Raw genomic sequence first — 19,597 nt, 5'->3', positions numbered from 1 at the left:
GCTGCACATCAGTTATAGAGCCAAATAAGGGATTTTGACAAAGGAAAAATCTATTTCTGGGGGAAGACCTGTGTCGCCCAGTGAAATGTTCCTATAGCACTCATTTCTAGGTACTATAAATAAATGCTAAATATACCAGAGAAAAAGCCATATGGAATGCCAGAGTTACTACCTCTGGCTCTCTCACCCTCAAAGGGTGTTGGTATAGCATTAGGGGCGAGTGGAAGCCACTATCACAGATACTTCACCAAATAGATCTCTCCTCTCTCAAAATCCCCCTCTGCAGAGGTGCCGTTACAACGGCTACCTTCCACTCGCTACTACTACTGCCTCTGCCAAGAATCGCCATTCTTTCCATCCGCCGTTACAGGATAATTAAAATAAAGTAACAGGGAATCACAGGCAAAAAATTCCATATATGCAAGCATGAAATAATTCATGAAATGTACGTGTGAAATTACAAACTGAAATTTTAAAAAAACACAAAAGCTATATATTGCAGAGCCTATAACATATTAATTTAAAAAGACATGTTCTGAAAATATTCAAGTGTTCTGCTTATGCAATCAGCACTGTGAAAAAATATACACAATTCTCTTCCATTTAAATTATATTTAACCTCCAGCAATCATATCTTCAAGTTTACCCAAGAAGAATGTTTTTCAAACTTTATATTTCTCAGAAACGTTATCTTTCTTTTATTTTATAATGTAATCATGCACAATAGCAAATATTTACAAGAAGAAAGCAAACTGACTTTTAATAGATAACCAGAAATACCTTTAAGCGAAGAGCTTGATCTTTGTAGTTTATTCATGGCTGGGTCGCTCTGATCCTTAGATGAGGAGTTGCCGTCATTAGCATCTGCTATTAATGACCCTGTTACAGAAACCTTCTTTTCTGGAGGGGGTGGAGCCTGCACTTTCTTCTCTGGCAGTGGGGGTGGTGGTTCCTTATCTGTCAATAACAACCATGTCAGAAAAGAAAAACTTTCCAAATGTTGTTATTAATTTGTAGTTGTTTTGACATGCAACTGAAACACACATCTAAGACTCATTTAGCTGGTCTAAAGTTCTGGTCAGTAAGGGGGTTGTGAAATGTGAAAAAAAAGTAATTTAGTCATAAAAAGCCTTGAAAAGGAATGTAGACTAATTCATAAAATCATTTTATAAATCATAGGACTGTTGATAATTCAAAATAACTTTCACCTGAGAAAAACGGTAAAGTTTTCGTACCAATTCTTAATCGGTTAAATACGTACAGTGCAAAATCTAGAGATAAGAACTCCATGTCAAACTAGTACAGATTTTTTTTTCAGTACAAAAGTAAATGAATATCACAAGTCCTGAAGTCAGCACTTCAATAAAAACATACTTGCTCTTAAAAGGACATATGAAATCCATCATATTTTTTCATAGCCTCTAATAACTCCAAATACAGTTGTTTAGTGTACAATATAACTTTCCTAAACCTGGCAATACTTCAAGTACAGGTTTCCAAAAACAAATTTACCTTCAATGAGTAATTTTTGTACTGCTACGCTCGCACAAATATATGATATTAGTTTACAAATTGTTTACTACATATAGTTAATAGCATTGCAGTGAATATACCACAAAATCCTTGTTTTCAAGTAGATAATTTGTAGTCGCTGAAAACAATAACTGGTGTAGAAGCTAAAAACCACATTTCATAATAAGGCAGTCCCCAGTTAATGGCAGGGGGTTCGGTTATTGGCTGAGTGCTAGTAACTGAAATCGCTGTTAACTGAATATAACTGTAAATGGCATGTACAATGCTGAAAGTGCCTATGACCCATTTAAGGGTGCCATTAACTAGTTAACAGCGACGTTAAGCAGTTTATCAGCACTGATAAACTGCCTAATGGCACCAAAACTCTGGTTAACTCCGTCGTTAGCCAAGCGCTGTAAAACAGAAATGCTGTTAACCAATGCTGTCGTTAACCGGGGGACTCCCCTACTGAAATAGGTTAATCTTAACAAACTTATGGTGTCTCCATCAGTGGGATTACCCCACTTTATAAAAATACATAGTAAAATCAATATAGACTTAGAAGGATTTTGGAATAACAACATCTAGGTTTCAGTAATCCATTAATTCTGTTTCTAGTTTGATATACATATATCAGTTATTGTATTTCCCAGTGTCAAAGAAAAAGATCCTTAATTTTGACTAAAATTTTTTAAAGTACTTCAATAAGTAAATCAAAATATTTGGTCACAGCACTTTTACAGGTTATCAGATTTTTAAAATTTAGTATGCTGTATATCATTCGGACGCCTCAATGCATTAAAATAACCATGGCCTTGGCTGGTACAGCATATAGATTATTGTAGCTTTTCATTTCACTTAGTATCTTAAAAATACCTTGTTTTGGGATTTTTCAGGTTCACTGATTTTATTAACAAGTTTCTCTGAAGCTGACATACCAGCAAACTGAAAAACTTGATAGATTACCAAGTACACAAAAGTTCATTTGCTTGGCCAACAGCTCGTGCAATGTTTCAAGATTCCGAGTATTGAATCCTAGCTTATGCAGCAGTTTATAGCATTCAGCATATGTACAGTCATTGATATAAATGATCATAGTAACAGCTTAACAACCGAGTCCTGGAAATAGTTTTGTAGTTTCTAAAAGGCACAAATCACTATGCTAGAATGAACTATCACAGAACAGGAGCCCAATGAGAGCCAGTACTTTTAGGGAACTGCATTATTATAAGATTCAGGCAGCAAGTCTTGTCAGAAGTTTTTTTTTTTCTTTAAAGGAAGATAGTTTTCCTTTCAAAGATCCTATTGAAAGAATAGTTTTAATTTTCATAATCTTTATCCCAAAAATCTGTCATTCTGCTTTCTTTAGTTGTTCCAGTACAAAATATATTTTATCATAATTCAAGGAAGAATAAATACATGTATATGTTGGAAAACTGTAGTAATATAAAATACTGTACCTACATTAAAGAAGTGTTATACATATAAAACTTAATTCTCCATAAACTGCACTAAGTGTACTGTAATGTAATGAGAAATTATACATTACTACTGGCCAACTTTCATGGCCAATATTTGCTTCAACAATATACTCGCAACGCAGTAACATCTCTTTAAATATGTAAGAGTAAACACACTAAAAACATGACTCACAAAACCTCCATATGACCTATATAAACTTCCACATTCATTGCACTTCTCTTGGTATATATTCTGCCAAAAGTTGTTAATAAATAATTTATCTCACCTTTCACACACTTTCTACACTAAAAATCTGGATTGCCCAAAAGACACTTATATTAATACAAAAGCTACCATCACAGACTGTCCATGGTACTGCAAGGACCACTAGCCACCTTCACGCTACTGATAACATATCTAATCAATAATACAGGGAAGAAGAGACAATCCCCCTTTTTTAAACCAATCTTTACACGTTTCTTTTTTAAGGCATAACTATTTTACATCTACAAGATAGTAATGGTTTGCCACAAGGTGATGCCTATTGTCAGTGTGATAATAAGCATTAAAAGAAAAACAAGCACAGAAACAACTTTCATGTTACCTTAGGAGGACGGAATGTTAAGATGTAGAAGAGATAATACATTTAATATCATTTTTGTTGTTAAGAGCTAAAAAATGGAAAAAAAAACTTGTACATCTAGAAAACAAGTGTATAGACATACTTAAGGATTAACAAATACAGTGCATTCTTGCAAAAGAGGAAGGAATAATTCACTACGATATTCATACATCCTCAAGCACAGAATTGTGCAGTATTCTCTTAATACTCTGAAAAGTACCATAATGTTAACAATGTATTGTTTCCTCGCCCGTTAGACTTCACATTTAATACATCACTGGCATCTTTACAGATGACTGACATTCCATTAATAATATCTAATCTCTTTAGATTTCCTCAAGGTGCTGAGACAAATCAACATGAGGAGTGAATTCTAAAGAATGCCAGTATTTTCTTCAAGCTTTCTAAGCATTTTTTCTTTTATTTTTGTGTGAATTACTTGTAATTGAAATAATACAAGATTTAATTTCAAGTAATCCTTGTTACACACGTTACCTATTGTGTTTTGTAAGACGCACTTCCAGTCTTCAGCTTTTCATCTATTCCCTTTACTCTCTCTACTCTTAGCTGTCCACTTTCTTCAACTCCCTTACTCACTCAGGACAGAATATATGTACTTATAGAATTTAGGCCTGACGCCAAGCACTGGGACCTATGAGGTCATTCAGTGCTGAAATGGAAATAGACAGTAAAAAGATTTGAGAGGTGTAATAGCAGTAAAATCTAATGGTTGCACTATGAATCAGTTGTCCTTAGGAGAGGGTGGAAGTCAGATGGAAGACACAATATGAATAGAGGTACAGAGACAGGAATGAAATGGGTTGCAGCAAGAGGTCAAAGGGACACCACAAAGAACCTTTAGTAATGCCTACAGTGCACCTCATGAAGTGTACTGATGGCACTACCAACCCCATGGGGGATCCTATTCACTTAGGATCAAACCTATCAGGCTAAGTTATATGAGTGTTATAATTACGACTTGATGATCTAAGCAACTTGGCACTTTATTTTAGTATGGAATACATTTGAAAAATCCAACTATACTACTGAAGTCAAGGAATGTTTTAAGAACTCATAATCTTTAGAGCAAAAAATCAAAAGCTAGAAACCAAAACAAAGGGTTAAGATTTGATTTCAGACTGGAGAACTCACACTTCCAAATTCCTTGATGCTTTTGCCTACAATACACAAGACAAAATCATGACAGGCAATAAAATATAACAAAATATAAATTATCTGAATTCTTATTTTGCCTTATATTTGACTTTCAGATTTCTCTCTGGTCATGATTTATTTGACCTTGCTGGCTGAGGTCAAAGCTTTAACTAATACTTCTCTCTCATTTTTATACAGTATAAAGTATTAAAATAGTAGTACTATAACAGGGTTCATCGCAATAATATTTGCACGAAATTGGAAACAATTTTTTAGCCGAGATTGATTTCCAAAGCTTCATACATGCTTTAGTTGAATTCTGTGCATTTAATACATAAAATGGAGTAGTAAGCATATATTCAAAATGTTTGTGATAACCTGCACTTTCTGCAAACAGGGACTGGGTCACACACAGTTTTACTGAACATTAATTAGTCAAGCAAGAATCACTTGAAAAACTAAATACGTACTACTAGCGGTTTTTCATGCAAATTGTCATTAAGAAAGTTCTTACCATTAACCCTCTTACGCTGAAGCCCTAAAAATCAAAACCTCTCCTGTATGCCGGCGCCGGTTTGGAGTGAGCGCGGAAGCGGAAAAAATAATTTTTTCAAAAAATCACAGCGCGCTTAGTTTTGAAGATTAAGAGTTCATTTTTGGCTCATTTTTTGTCATTGCTTGAAGTTTAGTATGCAATCATCAGAAATGAAAAATAATATAAATATCATATGTAAATAATGCGATATATGGTAGCGAAAAAAAAAAAATTCATAGATAATTGTATTCAAATCATGCTGTGCAAAAAACGGTCAAAGCTAACGAGTTAATTTTTTTTAGTTGTATTGTACACTAAATTGCAATCCTTTTGATATATAATACATAGTAAAAACAATAAAAGCAACAACGGAAAAATATTATCACAAAATGATGTACGAATTCCGGAACGCGCGGACATCAAAAAAAATATTATTTTCAAAAATTCACCGTAATTCTAAATATTGTTCTAGAGACTTCCAATTTATTTCAAAATTAAGACAAATGATTGAATATTACGATACTGTAAGAGTTTTAGATTAGAATTGCAGATTTCGACCATTTCGGACGAGTTAAATTTGACCGAATGTCGAAATTTTTATATATATTTTTTATATGTACATATTTCGGAGATGGAAAAAGCTACAACCTTCAATTATTTTTTATTGTATTCTTCATGAATTTGCGCACATTTTGATATATGAAACTCTATAAAAAGGCTAATATGAAAAGGAGCAAATATTAGGATAATGCGATGTACGTATTTCGGAGACTTGCGGCCGCGAATCGACGCGCGGAGTGAAGGTAAATATATTTTTCAAAAATTCACCTAAATCACAAAATATTGTTTTAGAGACTTCAAATTTGTTTCAAAATGAAGAAAAATGACGGAATATTACTAGGCAGTAAGAGTTTTAGCTTACAATTGCGTTTTTCAACTATTTCGGTAGAGTCAAATTTGACCGAACGTGGTTTTTTTTCTATTTATCGTGAATTATATGCAAATATTTCAAAAAAAGAGAAAAGCTACAACCTTCAATCATTTTTAGTTGTATTCTACATGAAATTGTGCACATTTTCATATATAAAACTTTATGTAACAGCTAATTTTAAATGGTGCAAACATTTCGACAATCGCACAAAAAAAATTCTGATTTTTTCGGAAGTTACCGAGCGAACGTAAGGAAAATGTTTTTTTTTTTTTTCATAAATTCACCATAAATCGAAATATTGTGCTAGAGACTTCCAAGTCATTGCAAAATGAAGATAAATGATTGAATATTACTAGAATATAAGAGTTTTAGCTTACAATTGCGTTTTTCGACCATTTCGGTAGTCAAATTTGACCGAAAGTTGAAATTTTTGCACTTAACGTTATTTATATGAAAATATTTCGAAACTGATAAAAGCTACAACCATGGGTTGATTTTTGTTGTATTGTGCATGAAATTGCGCACATTTCCATATATAAAACTTTATGTAACGGCAAATTTAAAAGGGTGCAAACATTAGGACAATCGCACGAAAAAATTTATCGGAAGAGTTATCGCACGAAAGTGAGGAAAACGTTTTTTCATAAATTAACCATAAATCGAAATATTGTGCTAAAGACGTCCAATTTGTTTCAAAATGAAGGCAAATGATTGAATATTATTATAATATAAGAATTTTAGCTTACAATTGCGTTTCTCGACCATTTCTGTAGAGTCAAAGTTGACCGAAGGTTGAAATTTTTGCACTTATCGTTATTTATATGGAAATATTTCAAAACTGATAAAAGCTACAATCATGAGTATTTTTTTTGTTGTATTTTACATGAAATTGCGCACATTTTCATATATAATACTTCATGTAAAGGATAATTTAAAATGGTGCAAAAATTATGTCAAAGTGACGAAATAATTTCCGAGATGTGTCACTGATACTTTTTAGTGCGATAAGAAAGAAATTCGCGCTTGCGCGCCTGCGTAGCGATTGTAAACAAAACAACGCCTTGATCCGTGAACTCCCAGCATCCCCCAAGGCGCGTGATACAAAAGTTTTCGGCTGGTAAGCCTATAAGTATTTTTCCGCGAATTTTTAAAAAAACTTTTTTGAGCCGACGTATGATACGTCCAATCGGCATACGGGAGACATTTTGACACGACGTTTAATACGTCCAATCGGCGTAAGAGAGTTAAGATTAAAATTTCAACCACTTTAACTCTTAAACCCATATGATGAAAGTGAACAGTATATAAAATAATGCTATGCAATAATGTGCATGATTTACAACTTGAGAAAATACATCTTTCATTTTGATCACTAATTTTTCTACGTAATCTTGGAGGTTTTTATTCCAAACGGTATTTAACTCTTCATAAATATATTAACATTCACAACCATAATTAGTATACAAGGTCAATTTATTTCTTCTATAACACCTGTGTATAAAATAAACAATAATCAATTTACACAAACTAACCTGCTTTTACTTAATGTGCTAGTTGGAGTACTGTCTGCAGAACTTGTTGGAGATGACCCTTTGTTTTTTTCAGGTACGGCTTGCTGGCTTCTCAGGACGGGAGGTTTTGCCTAGATGAACCAAAATTCTTAATAAGTTACCTCAAACTACATTTCATGCGCATTGAAAATGAGAGCTACAGAAAATACAACTTGAGTTATTTGCATCTCGAAATATAGTAGATGGTTGTTTAAAGCTCTAGCATTTTCATGATGACTTTGGTCTCGATAGCATTAGCCTTTGCAATTGTAGCAATTCAAATTTGAAAGTTGACATAGAACAGTTATAAAAAAATGGTGGAAAACCTCTCTAATTACCAACAGATTCTTTAAAAATATTACCAAATTACCAAACAAATTCTGTGCTGACTTACAGTTCTAAATGAAACGTAATGAAACCATGAGTTACAGGCAAAAATACCAGGCACTGGTAAACATTAAATGGAACAAAAACTAATAATAAAAATAATACCATAACAGAATAATAAGACATAATAAAATAGGTAAATACTAATTACTCTAATCATTAGTACTGCATAAGAAATGGAAATCAGTGCTGTGTGTCTTAATGCACACAAAACCAGCATCAGTATAAATAAATGTCAACAAGAGAATTGCCTATCATCTACCTAACCTAACAATGTTATTACAGTTGTCCCTCCCGTATTCACGGGGGATGCATACCAGACCCCCCCCCCCACACCCCCACGAATAGTTGGAACCCCTATAAAAATGCTTAAAACCTATTTTGTTAGTTAAAACAATAAAAATAGACTAAAAATTTTTACACCTTTTTGTTTTTAAATAGTTTTATCACAAAAAGTGCATTTTATGATGAAATTGATAAAAAAACAGGAATTTGTGGATATTTCTCATAGAAAAAAATGCTGCAAATAGGCGAATTTTCCGAGAATAATAGGGGGAAATGTTCCAGAGAGGAATCCACGAATGAGCGAGGCCGCGAATCCGGAGAACGTGAATACCGGGGGTTCACTGTACTACTACTTTTCATGTATCACAGCAGCCTAACCTAAATTCTTCCATATTACATTAATTAAATGTATCTACCCAAAAGAATCGTAATATCTAATACTAGTAGTAGCATTCAAAATACACCTACTATTTCAAGCCTGAATCAGACACCAAATAGTATATATTAGAAGAAACAAATCAAAAAAGAGATATCCTACCGTCTCTTCCACACTTATGAGTTCTACAAAGTTGTCTGGAAAGACTCCAACACGGCCGTTAAGTTCACCTCGCCACCATCCCTTGTCTTCAAGTTCTTTACATAGAACAGTGATGACATCACCTTCTTTCAACTCAAGCTCATCTTCATGTTCTGCACCATATGGGAACATGACTCTTGCAAGCTCTCTCACTGTGAAGGAGGAGAAACCAAAATTGTCCTGAAGATATTTCAATAACAATGAACCAAGGGTATATAAATCTTAAATACATATTTACCAATAAAGTTACTCTACAATCAATGAAATGACAAGCCAATAAAAAAACCAATAACTAGTTACTTATTTCAACTTAAATTCCAATTTCAAATGGATTCCCAACTCAAGTAGTGTGCAATTCAAATGTTTAGGTAGAATTCAGTTAATCTTTCAGTTTCAAAGCAAGACATCCAGATGTATTTATTTCCCTTATTCAAAAGGCAGCTCAGTGTATTTATGTTGGCAGATTCAATTAATTTATTTTAACTACTGTATCAAAAACAAAAAAGCATATTACTAGTTCCAATATAAAATTTGAGTTACTGTACTTATCGGAGAAAAAATTCTACGTATATTCAGTTAGACATTGAAGTTATGACTAAAATTTTATCAGTAAATAATTTAAACATGTTGGGCACACCTATGCCAAAAAGACAGCTTCTAATCAGGAATATTAAATCTGCTTGTAAAACCTTTTACCAAACTAAGACCCATGGTCAACTAAATGCTAAATACATAGTATTTTCACATTCTGCAATCATTAATATTTGACTAAGCACAATACAGTCAATATCTATGCATAAGCTTTGCAGTATATCGATATTTCTCATGATTCAAATTATAATTCTTCTGCTACTATCATGATATTTATAATGTATCAAGTCATTTACCCATATTCACAATATAGTGCTGTACCCTCAGCTCATTCCACACTGGCCACAAGAAATGACAAAACATGAAATAATTATAATACCACAGTATGTATGCAGTTATCTAAGTGAAGTGTTCTACTGGAAAGGATTTCTTGAACCTTTTCTTTTGGAATATGACCAAGGTACCAATTACTGTGTGGTATTTCAGTAAATTGTTCTATTACAAAAATTTGTTCTGAGGCTACTAGTGTATAAAATATAATAAGTTTAAATTCTAAGAATGAAAAAAGATGTATGAACCGAATCATCAATAATAGATGGCTTTGGCAGACATGCTAAGCAGCATTAAACCTCAACGCACAGAAGCACGAACTATCACAACAACATATAAAATGTTGAAAATTTTTATTGCAATTTTGTACTAGTAAAAGAAAAAGTCTTTAAACAGTTCTACAGCTTATGCATAACACAAACAAACTTTACCTTTACCACTGGAAACTGTAAGAAAAAATTTGAAAAGATATGTGAGGACTTGTATGAAAAAATTGGTCAGGTCAAGGCACAAAAAATACTTGGTATATAAAATTTATAAACTTGTCTACTGATGCAATCAACATCATGCAAGCAAATATGATAGGAACTAACTTGAAATATATTTCTGATTACATACAAAACATATAAATTATATTAGGAAAATTATGACAACAATATTTTACCAAGACATCTACAAGTTCAAGGCATCCTACTGCTAAGTTATCATAAAACTTCAACTTCAGCAATTGCATGTCAAAAAAATTTTACATTGATCCACTATACTGAAGAGAAATGCAAATTACTGTATTTACAGAATATAAATTGAAGATAAGTATAAATGAACAAGTATAAGGCTATATGTTGTACAAACACTGAATATTTCTAAGTATACTGTACATTGATATTCACCAAGATCTTATGAATAAAAGAGGTAATCCTTTAACACTAGAATGTTGCTTGAAGATTTATTGTAAAGACATTTTATGCATAAGGTTCTACTCTTCCATATTTCAGTATTTCAGTTTAAAAGCAACATTGTAAACATCAACTAAATATATTCCTTTTTGTCCATACATACTTGTACCTATCTTGTTCTTATGTTTACTTTGTTCTTTCAATTCTTTAATCTTCACAAATTGATAAGGTACATTTGCATAACTGTCAACAGCTCCAAAGTCGATGGACCTATCCATGGGCAAGAAAACTAAATGTATAGAAAGAGAAAACTTGAAAATGTTAGCAGACAGCTACTAAGCAAGGTACCTTAACTTCATATACTAAATATTACTGCAAAGACTTAGACTTTTGTTATTTCTTTCAAATTTATAAGCCATAGGCTTGAGGTTCTTTCTCAATGTATGTGGTCCAGTATTTGTGTCAGTGAAAATATGATGATACAGTAGTGTCCCTGATTGCATGAATTCAATACACGTCTAATTCAAAGTATATACAGGCAGTCCCCGGGTTACGACGGGGGTTCCGTTCTTGAGACGCGTCGTAAGCCGAAAATCGTCGTAAGCCGGAACGACGCTTGGAAATATGTCTTAAACTAATAAAAAGTTTATAAAAAAGGGATTTTGACCGTAGGAAAATCTATTTCTGGCGAGGAAGCCGTGTCGCTCCGTGAAATGTGGTCCTCTTTAGCACTATTTCTAGTAAAATATTGCTATGATACCAGAGAACTGCTAAATTGGACATGTCAGAAGTCTCTGACTCGCTCACCTAAATAAAAGGTGTCGGTGTATAGAACTGGGGCGAGTGTTAAACACTACCACAGTAACCCCTCCAATTAGCCTTTTCCTCATCAAAAGACCCTGAAAACGGGTAATCCTTTGGTTACACTACATGTTGTTTCCTGTAGTTTTATGTACAACCTGGAGTTATTTTCATAAAAGAATGCTGGTTCTTGAAGGTAAAAACTATTGTAATCCTCTGGTGACACTACATTCTTGAAGTTTTATGTACAACCTGGAGTGATTTTGCAAAATCTTGAGGGCTACAAGAACAGCTGATTACTATTTATGTATCATATAGACTAATTAAAGTAAATGTATCTTTAAATAGGCTTATATATTATATCAACAAAACATTTCCTGCCATGAGTCAGAGGCCGTTTAATGAAACGAACACTTCTCTGTCCTATCTGTTCAGAAAATAAACGTTACGTCAATCCCCGAGACCATTGTTGCCAAAGCGTCTCTCTCTCTCTCTCTCTCTCTCTTCTCTCTCTCTCTCTCTCTCTCTCTCTCTCTCTCTCATCAAATTACATTGGAAACTTGACATACGATTGCCCTAATATACGAATGTTTTGAGATATAACAGAAAATTTGCGAAAATACAAGCTTTGATATACAACGAAATATTTGAGATACGATTTTGCGATGAGGGTTAGTTGTATAGGCGACCGATAAATGGCGTTCAGTCTGTTTGTTTGTTGGTGCTGCATGTTAACACGTCGTTGTTTAGTTCGTTGTATTTGCGCCTATTTTTCGTGTTATTGTGTCTATTTTATTATTAACCATGGGTCTCAAAGCTAAAGACAAAGCAGGTGATAAGAAAAACCCAAGAAAATGATTTCGATGGAAGCAAAACATGAAATTATAGCAAAGCATGAACGTGGCGTTCGTATCGTCGATTTGGCAAACGAGTATGGTCGAAATCCTTCTACAATATCCACGATCATCAAGCAGAAGGAAGCTATAAAAACCCCCGAGACCATTGTTGCCAAAGCGTCTCTCTCTCTCTCTCTCTCTCTCTCTCTCTCTCTCTCTCTCTCTCTCTCTGATTCAAATTACGTACTGGATAATGTCTCTCTTTGGATACTTCGATTTTGCCAAATATTGAGGGCTACAAGAACAGTTGATTACTATTTACGTATCATATAGACTAATTAAAAGTAAAAAGTATCTTTAAATAGGCTTATATATTAGTATCAAACAAAACATTTTACTGGCATGAGTCAGAGGCCGTTTAACGAAACGAACACTTCTCTGTCCTTAACTCGGAGCGTCGGAAGACGCCTCTCTCTCTCTCTCTCTCTCTCTCTCTGATCAAATTACTGGATAATGTCTCTCTTTGGATACTTGGAATTTGCGTTGCAATCTAACCAGAAACTTCGTTTTGTTATTATTACTGGAAACAAGCAATGATTTTTTCATTATTTGCGCTTTTGGACTGTTATATGTAAACTAGTATGTATTCATTCGCTCGGAAACTAGTTCCGCATATGAGGCGTCACTAAAAAACATAGAAAAATACAACATAAAAAGTGTCGAAAATCATCATAATCTCAAAATTTTTTGTTGTAATCTAACCAGAAACTTATTTTTGTTAATATACTGTGCTAAACTATAAAGGAGTTTTTATCATAGTATGCGTTTTTTAAAAGCGTCGTTAACTCGGAGCGTCGGAAGCGTCAGCGTCGTAACCTCGGAACAAGCGTCGTAACCCAGGACGGATTTTTCCATTGAATATTTAAGAAAAAGCGTCGTAACCTCGGAACGTCGTAAGCCGGAACCGTCGTAACCCGGGGACCGCCTGTACTGTATATATAGTATATATAAAATTATCAAAATCCTTTACAGATCTCTTAACTAAACTACATATTCACAATTTTCCATTCTAAATTTTGTGTACCCAGCTGTCCTACTTGATCAGGTTTTTTTTTTTCTTTAATTTCTGTGAAGTTTGATATGGCCCCATAGAACATAAGTAGTGATGGAAAAAAATACCCGGTCAAGCAAAAAAGTCCCCTGCTGTAAGCAAAGATGACAAATAAAAACAAGCAATGTAGACGGGGCAGAAACTTGGCAAGCTACTAATTCCAATTTCACAAAATGTTGACAGAAAAATCCTGGCATACAATGAACTTACATAGTAAATGTCATCCCTATGATCATTGAATTTCTACAACCCAAATAACATCTTGAACTAAAAAGCAAAATTAATGTTCTCTATCACATGAATCGGATGAGTAGTCTAATGACCAAAGAACATTCTACATTACACAAATACTGTAATACAGTACTATTTCCTACTTTGTTAATTTCTACTCATTTTCATTATATTTAAACAATATGTAACAAAACGTGGTATCCTATTAAATGTTTATTGCTAGTATATTATGAGTATTAACTAATGTAAATCCACACTTATGTATACTGTACATACCAGCTTGGGGGCAATTCTTAGCATGAACAGGGAACTACTGTAATGACACATGCAACATAGTCACGCAGTAATATATGTATAAAGAAATGAAATGCTATGCTATTCACATTGAGAAAAATATGAATATCAGCCTTGTTAACTAATATAAAAAACAGTTGAATAAAATACTAATATCTTTGAACTGTAGTGAAAAATTGTAAGGTTTCCTATTATCTAATCTGTCTGATAAAGAAATATGAAGCACTGCTTGCAATAAACTAGAAAATAAAAACAGCAGTTCATTTCAGTCTTGTCTGCAATTAAAGTGTTACATAGAAAGCTAGCTATGAAAAAAGGTTAATCAAGAATTTATACATTATCATGAATACTCTGTAAATAGGATCTACAATCCTTCTCATATACACAGACTCATTCTCATGAGACTCAAACATTCTGAAGATTATCATACTTAGTGAGAATTACTTCACCAGGTACAAATAGCCTCAATTGTACCCAGGTAAGTAATCCTGTATAGTATCTCTCTTACACCGACTGGACGTATTTTACGTCGACATTTTTGTCTCCCGTGTGCCGACTGGACGTATTTTACGTTGACTTACAAAAGTTTTTTTTTAAATTTGCGGAAAAATACTTATAGGCCTACCAGCCTAAAACTTTTGAATACCGCGTCTTGGGGGCTGCTGGGAGTTCACGGATCAAGGTGTTGTTTTGTTTACAATCGTTACGCAGGCGCGCAAGCGCGAATTTCTTTCTTGCCGCACTAAAAAGGATCTGTGACACATCTCGGAAAATTATTTCGTCACTTTGACATAATTTTTGTACCATTGTAAATTAGCCGTTACATGAAGTATTATATATGAAAATGTGCGCATTTTTATGTAGTATACAACAATAAAATACTCATGATTGTAGCTTTTATCAGTTTGGAAATATTTTCATATAACGATAATTGCCAAAATTTCAACCTTCGGTCAACTTTGACTCTACCGAAATGGTCGAAAAACGCCATTGTAAGCTAAAACTCTTATATTTTAGTAATATTCAATCATTTACCTTAATTTTGCAACTAATTGGAAGTCTCTAGCACAATATTTCGATTTATGGTGAGTTTATGAAAAAACTTTATCCTTACGTCCGCGCTGTAACTCTTCCGAAAAAAATCATACATGCGATTGTGGTAATGTTTGCACCATTTTAAAATTAGCTGTTATATAGTTTTATATGTGGAAATATGTGCAATTTCATGCACAGTACAACTAAAAACAACCCATGGTTGTAGCTTTTATCAGTTTTGAGATATTTTCATATAAATAACGATAATTGCCAAAATTTCAACCTTTGGTCAACTTTGACTCTACCGAAATGGTCGAAAAACGCAATTGTAAGCTAAAACGCTTATATTCTAGTAATATTCCACGCAATTTACCTTCATTTTGCAACAAATTGGAAGTCTCTAATATTTCGATTTATGGTGAATTTATGAAAAAAAATAACATTTTCTTTACGTCCGCGCGGTAACTCTTCCGAAAAAATCATACGTGCGATTGTGGTAATGTTGCACCTTTTAAATTAGCCGTTACATAAAGTTTTATATATGAAAATGTGCGCGATTTCATTTAGAATACAACAAAAAATAATTGAAGGTTGTAGCTTTTCTCAATTTTCAAATATTTGCATATAAATCACGATAAATAGAAAAAAAACCACGTTCGGTCAACTTTGACTCTACCGAAATGGTCGAAAAACGCAATTGTAAGCTAAAAATATTACAGTCTAGTAATATTCAGTCATTTATCTTCCTCTTGAAAAAAAAAAATGAAAAAATTTTGGACATTCGGTCAACTTTAACTCGTCAGAATGGTAGAAAACTGCAATTGTAAGCTAATACTCTTACAGTATAGTAATATTCAATCATTTGTCATTTTGAAAGAAATTGGAAGTCTCTAGGACAATATTTAGATTTATGGTGAATTTTTGAAAAAAATATTTGTTTACGTCCGCGTGTTACGAATTCATGCATTATTTTGTGATAATATTTCTCTGTGTTGCTTTTTATCGTTTTACAATGTGTTATATACCAAAATGATTGCAATTTAGTGTACATTACAACGAAAAAAAGTAACTTGTTACCTTTTAACCGTTTTGCGCACAGCGCGAATTTGAATAAAATTATATATGAAATTTTTGTTTTTGCTTTGCTACCATATATCGCATTATTTATATATGATAATGATAATTTTTTTCATTTCTGATGGTTGCATACTAAACTTCAGCCAATGAAAATAAAAAGGAGCCAAAAATGAACTCTAATCTTGAAAACTAAGCACGCTGTGATTTTTTGAAAAAAATATTTTTTCCACTTCCGCGCTCACTCTGAAACACCTTCGGCACACGGGAGACAAATTTTTTTTTACCGCTTCGGCGTAAGAGGGGTATACAACTTTTTCCTAACCTACTGTTACTAGCTACAAGTACAGTGCTTTGAGTGCCCACTCACTGGAACTGATGCTAAATATCTAGAGACAATAGCATTGAAGCTTTTGAATGGATGATGTAAAAATAATAGTATGTAAAAAGTAAATACAAATTATCATTCTAAATTTTCTAGCATCGCTTTCTTGAATAATTTTATCAACTAGAGTACTCCCACACCTCATGGATGAAAAATTCAAGTTCAAAGTACTGGTGCATAAAAGTTTCAGTAAAGAATCTCCATACTGCATATCAATCAGATTAAATATTGTCTATGGATATTTTCTGACAGTTCCAAACTGAACTCATTCTATAGTAAAATTATTCACTAAGCATTTTTAAAATGTTCAGAATGCTTATCATAATACCTAAACTTCATCTTTACATCTTCAAAAAAAAACTGTACAACAAACAACTGCTACTTACATCATTCATTCTACAATAATGAAAATAAGGATAAATAAAAAGGTCATTTCCCAAAAAATATTCTGTCTAAAGCAAAACCTTACCAGGTTTTGGAGGTAATTGCGGAGGAGGAGGTTGTGAAGTGTCATTCTGGGTTGTGGGAGGATAATCTCTTTTACAGACTTGTTCACCTGAAATTATTTTCAACAGGAAACTCATAATATTTTAATAACTACCAAATAGTCCCAATGATTCTGCAGGCACTTTTCTTATAAGTCATTTCATAACAAAAAAGGAAGTTGAGGAATGTACAGTAATTAATTTCTCACCTTCGACTTTTCATCTCCTATAGTAATGGTTATTCGGTCCTTTTCCAAGGAACTGATGCGCTCCTTATCAGCTGCATTGATACGGGTTTTATCTGTTTTACTGGTAACTTTTTTCAGCCTTGGGCTCCAGAGCTGGAGGAAGTCTGTGCGGTAAATCTCGGAAGTCCTTTACTTGACCTAAGATTAAAAATATCTTCATTAGACGTAAAAACTAAATTTTTGCAATTTACCTTTACTCATTTATTAGAGAATACTATAATGATTTTTGTCGTTAGGCTTTATTATACTAAATACATACACTATTATTTTGTTAGTTGCAAGTATAGAGAACCGAAAATTACTGTAGCATGTGTTTTATAGATCTTGAAGAATGATGAATTATAGATCATAAACTTCTAGCCTTTGGAAGAGTTGTACTACATGTATTTAATGAGAAAAATCAAGAAATACAAGTATGTACTTGGCAACAATGAATTATTATCATATGCTATAAAGACATGATTACAAAAGTTGTACTACTTGTTAAGCAGACAATACTACAAAGCTTCATCAAGAAATTTGATAAAATTAAAATTAATTTCAAATATTTCACATATACTGACTTGCAAGTTTTTGACATGCAAATTATATGCAAACACTATTTGCAGAATTCTGGAAAGTAGTTTTATCAGAAAAATTACTTAACTAAATCCTGCACTGTATTATGATGGTTAGAGGTTTCCAACCATGTAAACAAAATCCAAATTGAACACTTAACATTCTTTTCCTTTGGACAAAATAAAGTAATCTAACCTGTGCAATACCAGACCACTACATAAAACAACCAATATCACACTATTCTGAAGATCAAACATTTTAAATCTCATTTTCCAGAATTCACAAATACGTGTTCAAAGAAAAACAAATTAGATAAATTCATATTTTCATCTGTAAAGCAAATTTTACAATACTGAATCTCAGTTTAGCAAGTTCACTGCAAGAATATTTAAAAATATAAAGCAATCATGCACTCTTCAAATATTAAAAGAAATTGCATGGGTTATGTAGCCTCTGTTAGCAATCAGACCAAATTCAATTCAGTGCAGCAGATTTTCTTGCAAATGAATCAATAGAAAATAAGAGTACTATAGTACAGTATGTATTTACAAAAAATTAGCACAATTTCGGAAAAAAAATTACGAATCAAAGACATGCAACTCCTGAAAGAAAAGTCCATTGTGAAAGACTCTTGTGTATGAAACCAACTAGAAAACTGCAACTTTTAATTTTCAAAATATCAACATTAATAGTGAACATGGTGTGCACAAGGGAAAAGAGAAAACAAGATACGCACATACATGCAAACAAAAGTCAAAAGAAATAGGCATACGCAGAGAAAAATGGAATTAATTGAGTGGTAAAGCATTTAAAAAGACATTCTGCATTAATTTAATCATAAACCAAATCAAAGCAGCACTTTTCAACTCGCTACTTAATCATGGCCTGAATTCAAGTAACACTTTTCAACTTGTTATTTAAGAGCATTTTGGAATAATTATGGCTATACTGACAAGACCATTACTTGACCTTGACTTTTCTATGGTTGATTTCACATTTGAACACTTCCTTTTTTTTACCTTTCAAATGGCGCATGATTTACTGGTAGTACTTAAAATGTGCTATTTTCTAAAGTACTACGTATTCATGGTTTGAAAAAGCTTTAATCAACAAAATGTAGACGTACTATTCAATATTCTATAAACAGTTCACTTGAAAATCCTTAATCACCGCAAAGATGCCTGGGTATATCAAGAAATTGACATAGATATTACTCATCACTAGGATCATTACTAGGATCATCTCTAGTTCTGTGATCAGATAGTTTCATCCACCACTAAAATCATTCTTACATACAGTGGTATTTGCATAGTTTTCCCTTTAATTACCCAAAAGGTATCAATAATGGCCAAGTTAAAAAAATTGTATTAAAAGCACTGATTAATGCTATAGTATTTAGTGTCAGCTCTGCTACTTAGGTTAAATAGGAATTTAGATGCAAACTAGAGGGTTTTTTTAACTGGGTACTTCCACCAAAAAGTTTATTTACAATCAGGAGAGCATTCAGCAACACCACAAAAGACACCTGATGCAGCTGATGAAGGCAAAACTGACATTTTTAAGTAAAGCAATTGATGCATAAAGAGTCATCAGCATATAAGAATCCTCCCAGTCTTACCATTCTCTTTTGGCGCATCTCTATTTCTATGCACTGGTTGGAAAGCTGATGACCAGAAGACCCTAATATTTTGGCTGATCCATTACTAG

The 19,597-nt window shown here is 33.1% G+C and overlaps 1 protein-coding gene and 1 long non-coding RNA gene across 26 annotated transcripts in view; one reads left to right on the top strand and one right to left on the bottom strand.

The window, feature by feature from the left end:
- The window catches only part of LOC135197036 (CD2-associated protein-like), a 434,027-nt gene that overhangs the window by 390,185 nt on the left and 24,245 nt on the right, over positions 1-19,597 (top strand). The gene's annotated exons all lie outside the window — the stretch shown is intronic.
- On the bottom strand, positions 7,847-17,157 carry LOC135197039 (uncharacterized). The gene is made up of 3 exons (XR_010310539.1): positions 17,069-17,157; positions 8,977-9,167; positions 7,847-7,858 (listed from the first exon to the last, which is right to left on the bottom strand). It is a non-coding gene; the product is annotated as an uncharacterized LOC135197039 (long non-coding RNA).

Source organism: Macrobrachium nipponense, chromosome 18 (genome assembly GCF_015104395.2).
Source record: "Macrobrachium nipponense isolate FS-2020 chromosome 18, ASM1510439v2, whole genome shotgun sequence".
NCBI lineage: Eukaryota > Metazoa > Arthropoda > Malacostraca > Decapoda > Palaemonidae > Macrobrachium > Macrobrachium nipponense.
Note: the sequence above shows the minus strand (reverse complement) of the source record. Positions and strands in the feature narration are given on the sequence as shown.